The sequence below is a fragment of the Mastomys coucha genome, unplaced genomic scaffold (assembly GCF_008632895.1).
Source record: "Mastomys coucha isolate ucsf_1 unplaced genomic scaffold, UCSF_Mcou_1 pScaffold8, whole genome shotgun sequence".
NCBI lineage: Eukaryota > Metazoa > Chordata > Mammalia > Rodentia > Muridae > Mastomys > Mastomys coucha.
In genome coordinates, this window is record NW_022196914.1 from 356,656 (window position 1) to 369,478 (window position 12,823).

A 12,823-nucleotide genomic window follows, 5' to 3' on the forward strand; every position below is an offset into this window, starting at 1 on the left:
GAGCTCCCAGGGTCTCAACCACCAACCAAGGACTGCACATGTGGGTCTGATTGTTCTGGCAGCATGTGCATAGTAGAGGATTGCAAATTCGATCATCAATCGAGGAGGAGAGGACCTCAGCCCTGTGAAGGTTCTGTGCCCCAGTGTAGGGGAATGCCAGGCCAATAAGTGGGAAAGGGTGGGGTGGCAGGCATGAGGAGGGGGGAGGCAACAGGGTTTGTTCTTGTTGTTTTTGTTTGTTTGTTTGTTTGTTTTTTGGAGGGGAAACTGGGAAAAGAGAAATTTACATGTAAATAAAGAAAATATATAATAAAAAAAAAGGAAAAAGAATCTCAAAAAAAAATCTCAAAAAAAAAAAAAAAAAAAAAAAAAAAAAAAAAAAAAAAAAAAAAAAAAAAAAAAAAAAAAAAAGAAGAAGAAGAAGAAGAAGAAGCTGGGAGGAGGTGTGTGTGTGAAGAAAAACCACATTTCCTCACAAAAGCATTTCAGTTTTCTAGAGCTAAGTCCTGATGCAACCAATGTATGGGCAGGAAGCCACTCATTATCGAGGAGTTTTTAACAGTATACATGGCAACCTCTACCCTCACAGACAAGGAAACTCTGAGAACTTAATGTCTTGTTACTGGCTTCTTCTCTTCTCACACCTTTATGCTCCTGCATATATCAAGAATGCAGGAATCCAGTATTTCCTTGATGTCAACAGTCTGTTTTACCTGTTTATGGCTTCTTCATCCTTAGATTCAACCACACACAGACCAAAACAATTTGAAAAATTTGCATCTGTATTGAATATGTCCAGAATGTTTCTTATCATTATCAATTCAGCCACACACTATAACTATTTATGGAGAAATTTACATTAGCTTAAATCAATGAACTAGGGATTATTTAAAGCATATGAGAGGATATGTGTAGGCTAAATGCAAACTTCCCGTGAGCTTTGAGCATCTGTGGAGTTGGGTACCCACTGGTGTTCCTTCAAGCTATCCACCAGAAATGGCAACAATCTCACTGCACTTGCTCTAAAGGATCTGTTTCAAGAATTCATTTTCCATAAAGCTAACATTAAGTTGTCAAAGCTATATAAGAGCCTCCTCAAGAATAGGGCTGAGGAGATGGGCGGTGGTTCTCAACCTGTGGGTCAAGTACAGTTTGAACCCTTTTTGGGATCAAATGACCCTTTTACAGAGGTCTCCAAAGACCCCTAGAAAACACAAATATTTACATTCTGATTTATAGCAAGAACAAAATTGCAGTTATGAAGAAGCAATGAAAATCGTTTTATGATGGGGGGGTCACCACAACATAAGGAACTGCATTAAAGAATTACTGTATTAGAAAGGCTGAGAACCACAGTCTTAGTGGTAAACCATTTTTCCAACAGACATGAGGTTCTGGCTTCAATTCCCCAGCACTGAGAAAAATGAAACAATGGTGTGGAAGGAAAAGCAGGTAGAAAGAATAAATTGTTATGGAGTCCTGACTAGCATTTTTTTTTCAAAGTTATATTCAGATTTAATTGAGTATTCCTTGGCTGCATCAAATAGCAGCAACAGCAAAAACTACATGAGCAATGTATGCATCAAGGCAGAGTCCTGAGGAAACAGTCTCTGTTTTACAGTGGATATCATAGAAAGCAACTTCTTTAAGATAGCTCTAAGATCTATGGGTATGTAGTATTTCAATTCAAACTTTTGTGCTGGGAAGCTTACTCCTGAAAGGAGTTTATAGTGACGAATATTAGTTATAAAATAGATATTGTTTGCTCTTTGAATGAATAAAATCAGACCTAATTTGAAAGAAGCAGCAGGGCACAAGTATTTAACTCATGTAGTTATTGGAACCGTCCCCTGACATTTTGGAGGAAATCTATTGAGAAAACAAACATGAATTTAGGTTTAACATTTGGTGAGTTGAAATAGTCCTCTGCATGTTAGATGAGGAGTTCCAAAATGGAACAGTTAACAAGTAGAAGGTGTGATTCTGAATGAATAATGAATAATAATGTGGATATGAGAATATTTACATATGGACAATCCATCCCCACTCTCACCCCCCATTGAAGAAGTAAGATTATTAGGTTACTGTTGACAAGTTACCTTTTGGCATATATATTAGTTATTCTTCTGCTGTTGTAACATAGCATTATGACCAGAGCTTATAAGAGGAGGAGTTTATTTGGGCCGAATTGTTTCAGAGGGAGAGGAGTCCATTGCGACAGAGAAGCACGGAAGCATGCATCAGACATGGCTGCTGGAACAGGAGGCTGGGGCTAACATCTTGAACCATAAGCACAAAGCAGAGCCAGGGAACAACAGAAGAAGCTCAAGGCTTTTAAATACAAAGCCCATCCCCAGTGACAGACTTTTTTCAGCAAGGTTGCATTCCCTAACCCTTCCACCAGAATACTATAACTAGGGACTGTGTTCAAACGCTAGAGATTATGGAGAATGTTTCTCATTCAAAGCACCGTGTTGTGCATTTCTAAAAGACAAAAATGAATACTTGTGTCATGGAGTACATGCCCATAGGAATGTTCTATAAAACAAAACTTAAAAATCAATCAAACAAACAAACAAACAAAAACCTAGGGATGTTTCATGTCTCTTGATTGCCAAAAGTGAGGTCTCCTTTCAGCACCTGGGTCTGACAGCCAGGCTGGGCCTATAATTAGAAGAATAAGAGTTGAAGGAATATGGCTCAATTCTGGTCCAAGGGGAAGCTTTTATGTTGCTGTAAGACAACATGTGCTTGAACATGCTCTGCAGAGGCAAGAGAAGTGGGTAGGAGCAAGAGATAGAAGCAATTAGGTCCCTCCCCCATCACATACCCTCATTGCTCCTTCCTTGGATGCCTATTCCAATGTGTGTCAAAGCATCTACTGGATTTGTCTATCAAGATGGACTGTACTAGAAGTAAAAGTGTCTAAGTCTAAACCTCCTTATCATAGGGTTGGAATAACCATGCTGTTGCTTTTCCTTCCTCCCAGGGTGTGTGCTCCACCTATTCCGACAGCATTTCCTATGTGAACTGCATAAGGACCACATCCATCCAATGAACTGCCTTCTTCTTCTCACATCCCATTAAGCTATCATGGCATCACCAGTTGAACCCTTCCCAGCAAGGACTCAGAAAATGCATTTTGTTAGCTGTAAATAATAAAACAGATAATACCTGCCTGGCTTTGGTTTCTTCAAATCTCCCTTTTCACAATTATGTAGAAATATAGTTTGAAATGTACATTGTCTGATATTCAGTTAAGCTTTAAAAATGTCCTCTACATCATCACGTTTAGCTGAAGGAGAACCATATTTTCTGTCCAAATATACACTTCTGGCTTTGTCGAGTTATCACCAGCCCCTGGGACCATCTGCCCTGCTTTTGTTCTTGACTCAGATGCTCTCTGCATGACAGAGCATTGTTCACTAAATCTACCTTAAATTCAAGGAACTTTGCACTGCCCCAGGGTACCAGCAACCCTAGTATTTAACAATCAGGGCACATTGTATTTCTATGAAGTTTATCTATGAACGGTGGATAATCACAGCCACGCACTTGGCAATAAACAAATGATTCTCCCAAAGAGAATCACTTTCCTACTTCATTTCTTTGTGATTTCTCCCCAAATGAATATATTCCAGCACACCATTTAAGTCAGTCTAATCCATTCATTTAGGTTGCTATGATCTAGGCGCCTGAACCATGGAAAAAGTGTCTGATGCTCTTCCTTTATTTGTAATGGAGAAGAAGAAGACAAAAGACACATAATTATAGACTCCAGTAGTTTCTCACTCTCTCCATACAGCCATCCATAATTTAGAGCACAGGTCTGCAAAAACTCTAGAGAGCATAGTTCAGCTGTTGTTTGGCCACCAATCAACTTACCACACTGAAAGGTCCTATGGGTAGAACTTCCCTCGCCATGATCCTCCTACTTTTCATATGCTTCATACCTGCCTTTCTCTCTTTTATTTTCTCTTGACTGTGTCCACTGTTCATCTGGGATTCATGCCTTCACATCCTTTCCCATGCTTTAGAGATACCGTCCCATGGTGAATCTGTGACCTTCATGAAAGTGTTTCTCATGACATTGTCTTACTATATATTCTCTGAAATTTCAAAAGAACAGCACTCCAGCTTATAACTCTATTTTATAGACAGAAGAAAAAGAGACTTTCAATCAGAATAGGATACAAGGAGACTAATTTTCAAGTCAGGAAACTCTATGCACCATGGTATCTCTGGCACTAAGAGAAGAACCTGTACATCACACATGCATAACTACATGCAGATTACAGAGGAGTTCTTTTTTTTTTTTTCAGGACAGGGTTTCTCTGTATAGCTCTGGCTGTCCTGGAACTCACTCTGTAGACCAGGCTGGGCTTGAACTCAGAAATCCACCTGCCTCTGCCTCCCAAGTGCTGGGATTAAAGGTGTGCGCCACCACCAACCAGCCTACAGAGGAGTTCTAAGGGCCCTGCAGCAGCAGGTAGCAGACTATAAAGGAAAGCAAACGAGGAGTCATAGGACTGAGCAGGTTGGTTCTCCTTGTCAGAGATTATTGGCACCAGAAGTTTTCAGATTTTGTAGTATGGGATGGCCATCTTGACACATCTTAGAAACAAGAACCAAATTAGCTGCTTAATTTGTTGTGTGTATACCTTATCTACATAGGTTGAAATAATATATGATAACAGCACACTCTCATTTGTACTACAACTCTTCATATAAAGTAAGGTGTGGGGTTCTGCACTTGGGATAAAATGCCAATACTCAAAAAATTTTGGATTTTGAAATAGTTCAGATTTCAGATATTTGGGTTAGGCATACTCTATCTCTGACTAATTTAAGCCCTGTGGCTATGAACTTTTTTTGTTGTTGTTTTATTTAAAAGAGTAAGTTTACTTCTCCAATGATGGCTGAGCAAAGTACTGATCCTAGTTATCTTTCTGGGTCTGGGATACCCCACTCTAGATGTTTTCTCCTAGTTGAATTCATTTACTTATGAATCTCATGGTATCATTATTTTTTAGTGTCTGAGTAATAATACTTCATTGTGTACATGTTTCACATTTTCTTTATCCATTCTTCTGTTGACGGAGATCTAGGTTATTTCCAATTTCTGGTTGCTATGAATAAAGCCTTAGTGAATGCATTCTTGTTGTAGGGTTTCAGAACATCCTTTGGGTATATGCCCAAGAGTGGTATAGTTGGGTCTTGAGGTAGATTGATTTCCAACTTTTTACAGAACCACCACACAGATTCCCATAGTGACAGTATAAGTTTGTACTCTAACCAGCAATGGATGAGTGCTCCCTTTATTGCCCATTCCTGCCAGTAAGAGTTGTCATTGTGTTATTGATCTTAGCCATTCTAACTGGTATGAGATGAAATCTTAAAGTAGTTTTGATTTGCACTCTCTGGTGGCTAAAAAGACACTGAAGATTTAAGGGTTTCTCAGCCATTTGAGTTCCCTGTACTGAGAATTCTGTTTAGATCTGTAAACCATTTTTAATAGGGTTATTTGTTCTTTTGGATTTTCAGGAGATAGGAACACATATAGAGGTCCATAGCCATAGCCAGACATTATGAGAGAGAGAGACAGAGAGACAGAGAGAGACATAGAGAGAGAGACAGACAGAGAACTTGGAACACACAACTCTAAATAAGATGTCTCCATCAAATCCTTTCTCTCAGGGCTTAAAGAATCCCAAAACAGGAGAAAGAAGGGATGGAAGAGCTAGAGGGGATGGAGGACACCAGAAGAGCAAGATTCTCTAAATCAAAATGATCAAAGCTAATATTAATACATAGAACGGAGGTAGAATGCACCGGGCCTACACAGATCTGAGCCAAGTCCTCTGTATATACTATGTCTTCTAGTTTAGTGTTTTTATAAGACTTCTGAGTGTGTAAATGAATGGATCTCTGATTCTTGTGGCTTCTCTTGGGCTCCTTTCTTGTTTGTCTTGCTCAACTTCAATATGATAATCTTTGCTTTATATTACTATATTTTATTTCATCATATTTACAGTGTTATCCCTCAGAAGCCTGTTTGTTTTTTAATGAGAGACAGAAATAGGAGTGGCTCTGGATGAGAGGGAGGTAGGAACAGGGAGGAGTAGAGGGAGGGGAAATCATGATCAGAATATATTCTATGAGAAATAAATCTATTTTCAACAAAAGAAGAGTAATTGGCATTAAGTTATTTTGAAATAGTTTCTGTTCTAAGAATTCTCAAGAAAATTCACAGAATTATTAGCAAATCTGCTCTCATAGGAGCTCACGTGACTGAACTACCAACCAGGGACCCTGTATGGGACTCACATTGACGTTCTGCACATATGTTACAGTTGTGTAGCTTAGTCTTCTTGTAGGACTCCTAACACTGGGAGGAGGGGCAGTCTGACACTCTTTCCTGCTCTTGGGACCCTTTCCTCCTACTGGGTTGCCTTGCCCAGCCGTCATAAGACAGGGGGTGCCTAGTCTGACTTCAACTTGCGATGCCATGGCTGGTTGATATCCATGGGAAGCCTGCTGCTTTCTGAAGAGAAACAGAGGAGGAGTGAATGGGATGGGAGGTGGACGGACAGACTCAGAGGAGAGAAGGGAGAGGAAGCCATGGTCAGGGTGCAGGATAAAGAAGTTAATTAAGTAATTAATTAGTCAATTAAAATAATTGCATGATGATGCAACTTATAAGTGACAGCTAACGGTTGAAAGGCCGCTGTTGACATCGTCAATCCAGCCAGCTATTCCTGCTCGTTGTTTTATATAGGCAAAATGATGAATAGTAATCTCCTTTGGAAAACTTCCAGGAAAACATTTGCCTTTCCTGTTGCCATTTATACATAAAGATTTAGTAATAACCTTCTTTCCAAGATTTAACCTACAGTCTATGTCTATGTTTATATCGCTGTTAATCAATTTAGGACTTAAATATCTAATTATAGTATTCTACAACCCGCATACTTTGGTAATATAATCATGTTTACAATGAAAGTATTCAAAGAGATGGGCAATAATGCATATAAACACTTTCCCTGATGCTGTATCATCAAGCAAATTTTTTAAGCTTATCTAGTCTGCTCCTCCTTCAATACACATTGGATGCAGACGCTGATTATTGTTCTACTCAGAAACACATGCTTATTAAGTTATATCTCATTTGTCAAGACTTTTTATTTGCCTTAGCAATTGTTAATGGAAAAGTAAATGAAACATTATTACATAAATGCTTAGAGATATGACAGTAATCATTCTAAATTAAATAACAAAAAGGTTAAATAAATACTGCTATTTTACAAAAATTAGAATATGACCTTTAAAATAGTAAATCTTTCCCCTTGTTTTTTATGATTTATTCTTGAAATATTCATCATTATTGAAACTTATCAAACATTTTGTAACTTTTGCTTTTAAAGTTTAAGTTGGATGGTAGGTATTTTCTCTTTCAGCTTTTTAACTGCTATATCATTTTAATACATTATAATTTTCTCTTTCAATAATGTGTTTGACTGTGTCTTCCCAACATAAACCTGTGAAACAGGAAGTACTGGTGTTTCATCCCTGTAGATTGGTATCTGAATCTAAGGGTTCACCTACATATTCATCTATACATCTTCTGTTCATCAGTCTCTCTGTGTCTCTGTGTCTGCTCGTCTCCCTCTCACATACACACGCAGATGCACTCACACATGCACACACACACACATGCACACACATGCATGCACACACATTTCATGATCAAACATCTAAAGTGAACAACATTAATTCAAAGACAAAAGGAGAAAACTGCCTTTACTAATGAGGACATGTGGGTTGGCAAGATGGCGGCTCAGTGGGTAAAAAACACTTGCCACAGAAATATGAGGACTGGATTGTGGGTCCTCAGCACCTTCATAGAAAGGCTCAGCAGTTTTTGTGGCCTCCCCATAGTGCCTGATTATGAACCTGAAGACAGAAACTCCCGAGGGCAAGCTGGCCAACTAGACTAGAGGAATCAGCAAGCTTGCATTTTAGTGAGAGACCCACCTCAATATATAGGGTGACAAGCCTTTGAGGAAAATTCTGGACATCAACCTATGGTCTCTGCATGTATACATGTACTCATACACACGTGACATACATGCACACCACACATGATACACATATCAAAAAATAATGAGTGGATTTAACTTCTATGAAATAAAGGTTTGAATAACCTTGTTAGATGCTTGGAAACATACATTCTATGGAAGAAAGAAGAAATGGTTCACTTATATATTATGACAAAGTGGTTTTAGTCTGTAGCTAAATTAATAAAGTATGTAAGATCTGTCAGGCTTTATTTCTCTTGCATCTTTGGGGTATAAAAGAAATATGCACAAGTATCTCCACAACAATATACTTATTCAGACATAGCTATCCACACGGAGAAAGTTGTATCCCATGTCACTAAGGTTCACCTTAAGGAGTGATCTCATGGTGCTCTTGGGTGTTTAAGAAGATCCACAGAAAATGTGAGTTGAGGACACAAAAATCAACAAATATCAGAAGGGAAAACAAGATGAGCACAAGGAAATGAAGTAAGTCCAGTAATTCCACTTCCATTGCAAAACACAGTGTGTGCACTGGGCTACAAATGTAAATAGTTGACAGCTTCTCATCTAAGAACTGTGAGCACCACTCCTGGTACAGCATGGAGGATTCACCTGTTAGAGGGATCACAGCCACAAACTCTTGAGAATCTATACTCTTAAGAAGTTGTTCAGGGAACAAATCCCAAGGATTTGCCCGTGCTGTCTCTTATTCTTAACCAGTTTCCACCATCTCTCACCTAACATGGGATGTCCCCACTGGCCCCAATAATGAATTCTTCATGTGTTTCTTCCCCTTTTTGCATGCCCTCTTCCACACAGAAAGAGACCTTTGGTGCTACAAACAGAATCAGGAGCAAAACTGCTCACAGCCCTGGAGAAAGCAAACATTAATCAAATAATTGTGGAGATAGACAGAATTATCTCAGTGGTAACTATCTCAAAGAGGATTTTCCAGAGCACTATGGAAACACAGGGAAAGAGAATACAGTTCTAAGATGGATGGCCAGGAAAACCCTTCATGAAGAAATGACAAGTGAATGAACAGTCATGATTGAAGGGGGTCCCACTGAGGAATAGTGAGTTTTGGATACTGGAAGATGGTAAACATGATCACAGTGACAAAGAAGGATCATAACACAAATTGGAGAATGGGATAAAAGTGAGATCACTATGAAGGAACTCAAGATGTTTGTGCTGATAACGAAAAAACCATAAAGTCTGCATTTCGAGAAAGTTTAGAGAAAGATCAGTCTTGTGGACAGACAGCAGTGGGAGAATAGAAATACAACCAAAGCACGTGCCAAGCCAAGGCAGTTTGTATGGTTTTTCTCTTCCTTCACTCTTTCAAGGGAAACTTTTGTTGTCCTTGAGCAGAACCTGCCCCTTGCTCCTGAGCGCTGATCTTTCCAGTGGCAAAGAAGAAAAACTGCCAATTCCAGGAATGCCAAATATTAGGAGAGTCAACCAGGCTTCAGTTAGTCTCAAAGCATGACTAATAAGGGAATTTTTTTCCTACTGAGCACCTAAGGTATATTCAGGGATATGCAAATCTTGTATGTCTTTCAAATCTCTTGAATTATGTTGGATAAACGCTTACAAGGCCATATGAAAAAAAATTCTCCAGAACATGTCTTAGTTATGGTTTCACTGCCATAAAGGGACACAATGTGACTAAGGCAACTCTTGTAAAGGCAAGCATTTCATTGGAGCTGGCTTACAGTTTCAGAGGTTTAGTCCATTGTCATCATGGTGAGAAGCATAGCAGCATGCAGGCAGATGTGGTACTGGAGGAGCCAAGAGTTCTACATCTTCATCTGATACCAGCCAGGAGCAGACTCTCTTCCACACTGGGAATACAGTGATCATAGGAGGAGACCTCAAAGCCCACCTCCACAGTGACACACTTCCTCCAGCACCTACTCCAACAAGGCCACACCTCCTAATAGCGCCACTCTCCATGGGCCAAGCATTCAAACATATGAATGTATAGGGGCCAAACCTACTAAAACCACCACAGAACCCATATTATTCCAGTTCTTCACTGACTAATTATAAATGGTGACTATTTTCTTACTCAAGGGTAGTGACAGTATTAGAACTCAGCCCAATAACCCCTTCACCTTTATCACATTACTTCATGAATTTGGGATCTTGAGAAAAAATTGTATGAGGATACAAACAACCTGTCTATGGCCATGGCTAGAAAGTGCTGAGAATCATTATCTGCACTGTAGGCTTAAAAACTCAAGCTGAATTTACTTTTCATACAGTCCCTCTGATAAAGAGTAGCAGAGGATTTCCAGTTTCTAAAGCTAGACCACGATTGTCATGCTAAGAATTGAAAAATGACTTATCAAGTCTGTAGGCCACCTAGCAGACAGACATAAACACTTATCATACCCTGCTTATCATTCAGTTTATTACATCTCAGTTATCGTATTTGCTTTATTTACAGCCTCAACATATGGACTTGATTAAAAATGATCCCGACAATAGTATCATGTTCTGTTCGTCTCTTATAGTTGTAGTAAAACCCTATAACAAAAACGAGTAAAAATGCATTTATCACTTAAAACTGAAGTATAAATAAGATGGATGGATGGATGGCTACAATTTGGACACTGCTAAAATTCATTTGTCCCTGAAAAAAGATGTTTGGCAAGGTAATTTGTAGACGTTCTTGAATTTAGCACCTTTTTTGTTCTAGTTATGTTACTGTGGAGGTTACATTAAGACCATTTCTTTAAAGCAGACATTTTTATTAATTGATTTCAAATAGAAAACAGCTAAAATTCTGTGTCTATAAGTGATCTTAAAAATACTTTAAAATTATATTGAAAAGAATAAAAACTCAAAATATATGATTAAAATGTGGAGACATTCTTATGTTTATAAAAAAACATAAAATATGTTATATTCTATACACATGTAAATTATTTATACCAGAAAGAAATCCTTTCAAAGATTTTTTAAATCTTTGCACAAAATAAATATAGACTTCAGAATATCCTTCACCATCTTTGTAAGATTAAATGTTGATAAATATTAGGAGTTACAGTTTGCTCTAGGACTTTAAAAATGTTAGTTTCATGTGTGCCAAACAGGACTCTGTGAGAAAGATGTTTTAGAATAAATGTTTATTTTGTCCCACAATACGAAAGACAAATAACTTTCTTGGTAACTGATGTATTTAGTTGAGAAGATTACAACTCTGTCCTCTTTGGTTGCTATTGCCAGTGTTGAACTTGCTACATGAATGATATTGAGCACCAGTGACAGTATGAGCACACCTCCACATAGGATTATAACACAGTAAGAACACATACCATATGTATGCAAATGTATATATAAATATATAGGTATATATACACATTTAAAACACAGGCACACTCACACACTTACTCAAGGAGAAAAAATGTGGATCTCTTCCATTTTGTATGTTTTAAAATGCAGAGATTTTTTGCCATAAAGTTAATATATAGTTAAAACAAGTATGCCTTCCTGCCCCCACAACAGTGAATAAAAGCCTCAACAAATAAATTATTTAGTAGACAGGAGAGGAGATATGGTCTCTCCAGTTTCCCTTGTGTACCCAACAAATCTTTTATTGACAAGTTACCATGAGCTACTCAAGAGGAACAACATGTCCCACCTCTAGCAGAGGTTGAGGACACACATTAGTGATGTGTCATCACTGAAGGACAGATTGACTTCAAGGGAAATTAACCCTTGTTATTTAATTATTTATTTCTCAAGCTGAAAAAGGCTTGGTCAAAGTTAACTGGGGAGATCGTAGAAGGCAACTTTGCTGGGGACCAGTGGGGTAATGAAGTATGTTTTCAGGATACATTTTAAAGAAGAAAAATATTAGGTACATATTATTAACCTGGGGAATGTAAAAAAATAAAAAAAAATTCTTATGATTGCAATACACTCGCTATTGTGGTTTCTCTGTGTAATGTTCTCCATGGGCTCATGTTTTGAACACTTGCTCTCCAGTTCATGGCACAATTTTAAGAGCTGTGGAGTGTTAGAGATGTGGAGAGTCTGGCTGAGTACCTCACCAGGAGCTGGATCTTGAAAGTTTGTACCAGATCCTGGTTCTAACTTGCTTACTGGCTTCCTACTCAGCTGCAGTCTCTGCCACATGTGCCTTCTGTCATGAACCCCATCATGCCTTACCTCCCTTAATAGATGGCAACCCTATAAAACTACGAGACAAAATAAACACATCCTACCATGAGTCATTTCTGTCGAACGTTTTGGTCACGGCACCACAAAAGGCAAGTAATACATACAATTAAATCCCATGCCAGATAAGTGCCAATAAAGCACCCATTAGTCCCATCCACTTAGGAAAGTGCTCTCAGTAGACAGAAGAGCCAGAATGGAAGTCACAGGAAACTGAAGGACAGGAGAACTGAGTCATCTTGCAGCAGATAAAGGGGAGAGTGTAAAGCCTCTAACAGCCTTTATTTTTCCTTTTCCTTCTTGTCTTTCAGGGTAAGGAAATCGCTTCCCAATTAAAGATTCAGCTTCCCACAGGAAAGGATGAAAAAGCACATCTATGGGGAGGCCTCATTAAGCATCCTCAGAAAGGATTTAGAGCTCTCCAGCCCCTCCCCTCAACCATAAGCACCTGTCCACAGTAAATTGGGGAGCTCTACTGCTTACAAGCTGCAACTCTTCCCACTGGGCCTGGGGTTTTTCCACCCTTAAAGACCTATTTCTCATTGGTTTCA

The 12,823-nt window shown here is 38.7% G+C and overlaps 1 protein-coding gene across 2 annotated transcripts in view; it reads right to left on the minus strand.

The window, feature by feature from the left end:
* The window catches only part of Ghr (growth hormone receptor), a 231,688-nt gene that overhangs the window by 197,877 nt on the left and 20,988 nt on the right, over positions 1-12,823 (minus strand). The window lies entirely within an intron of this gene.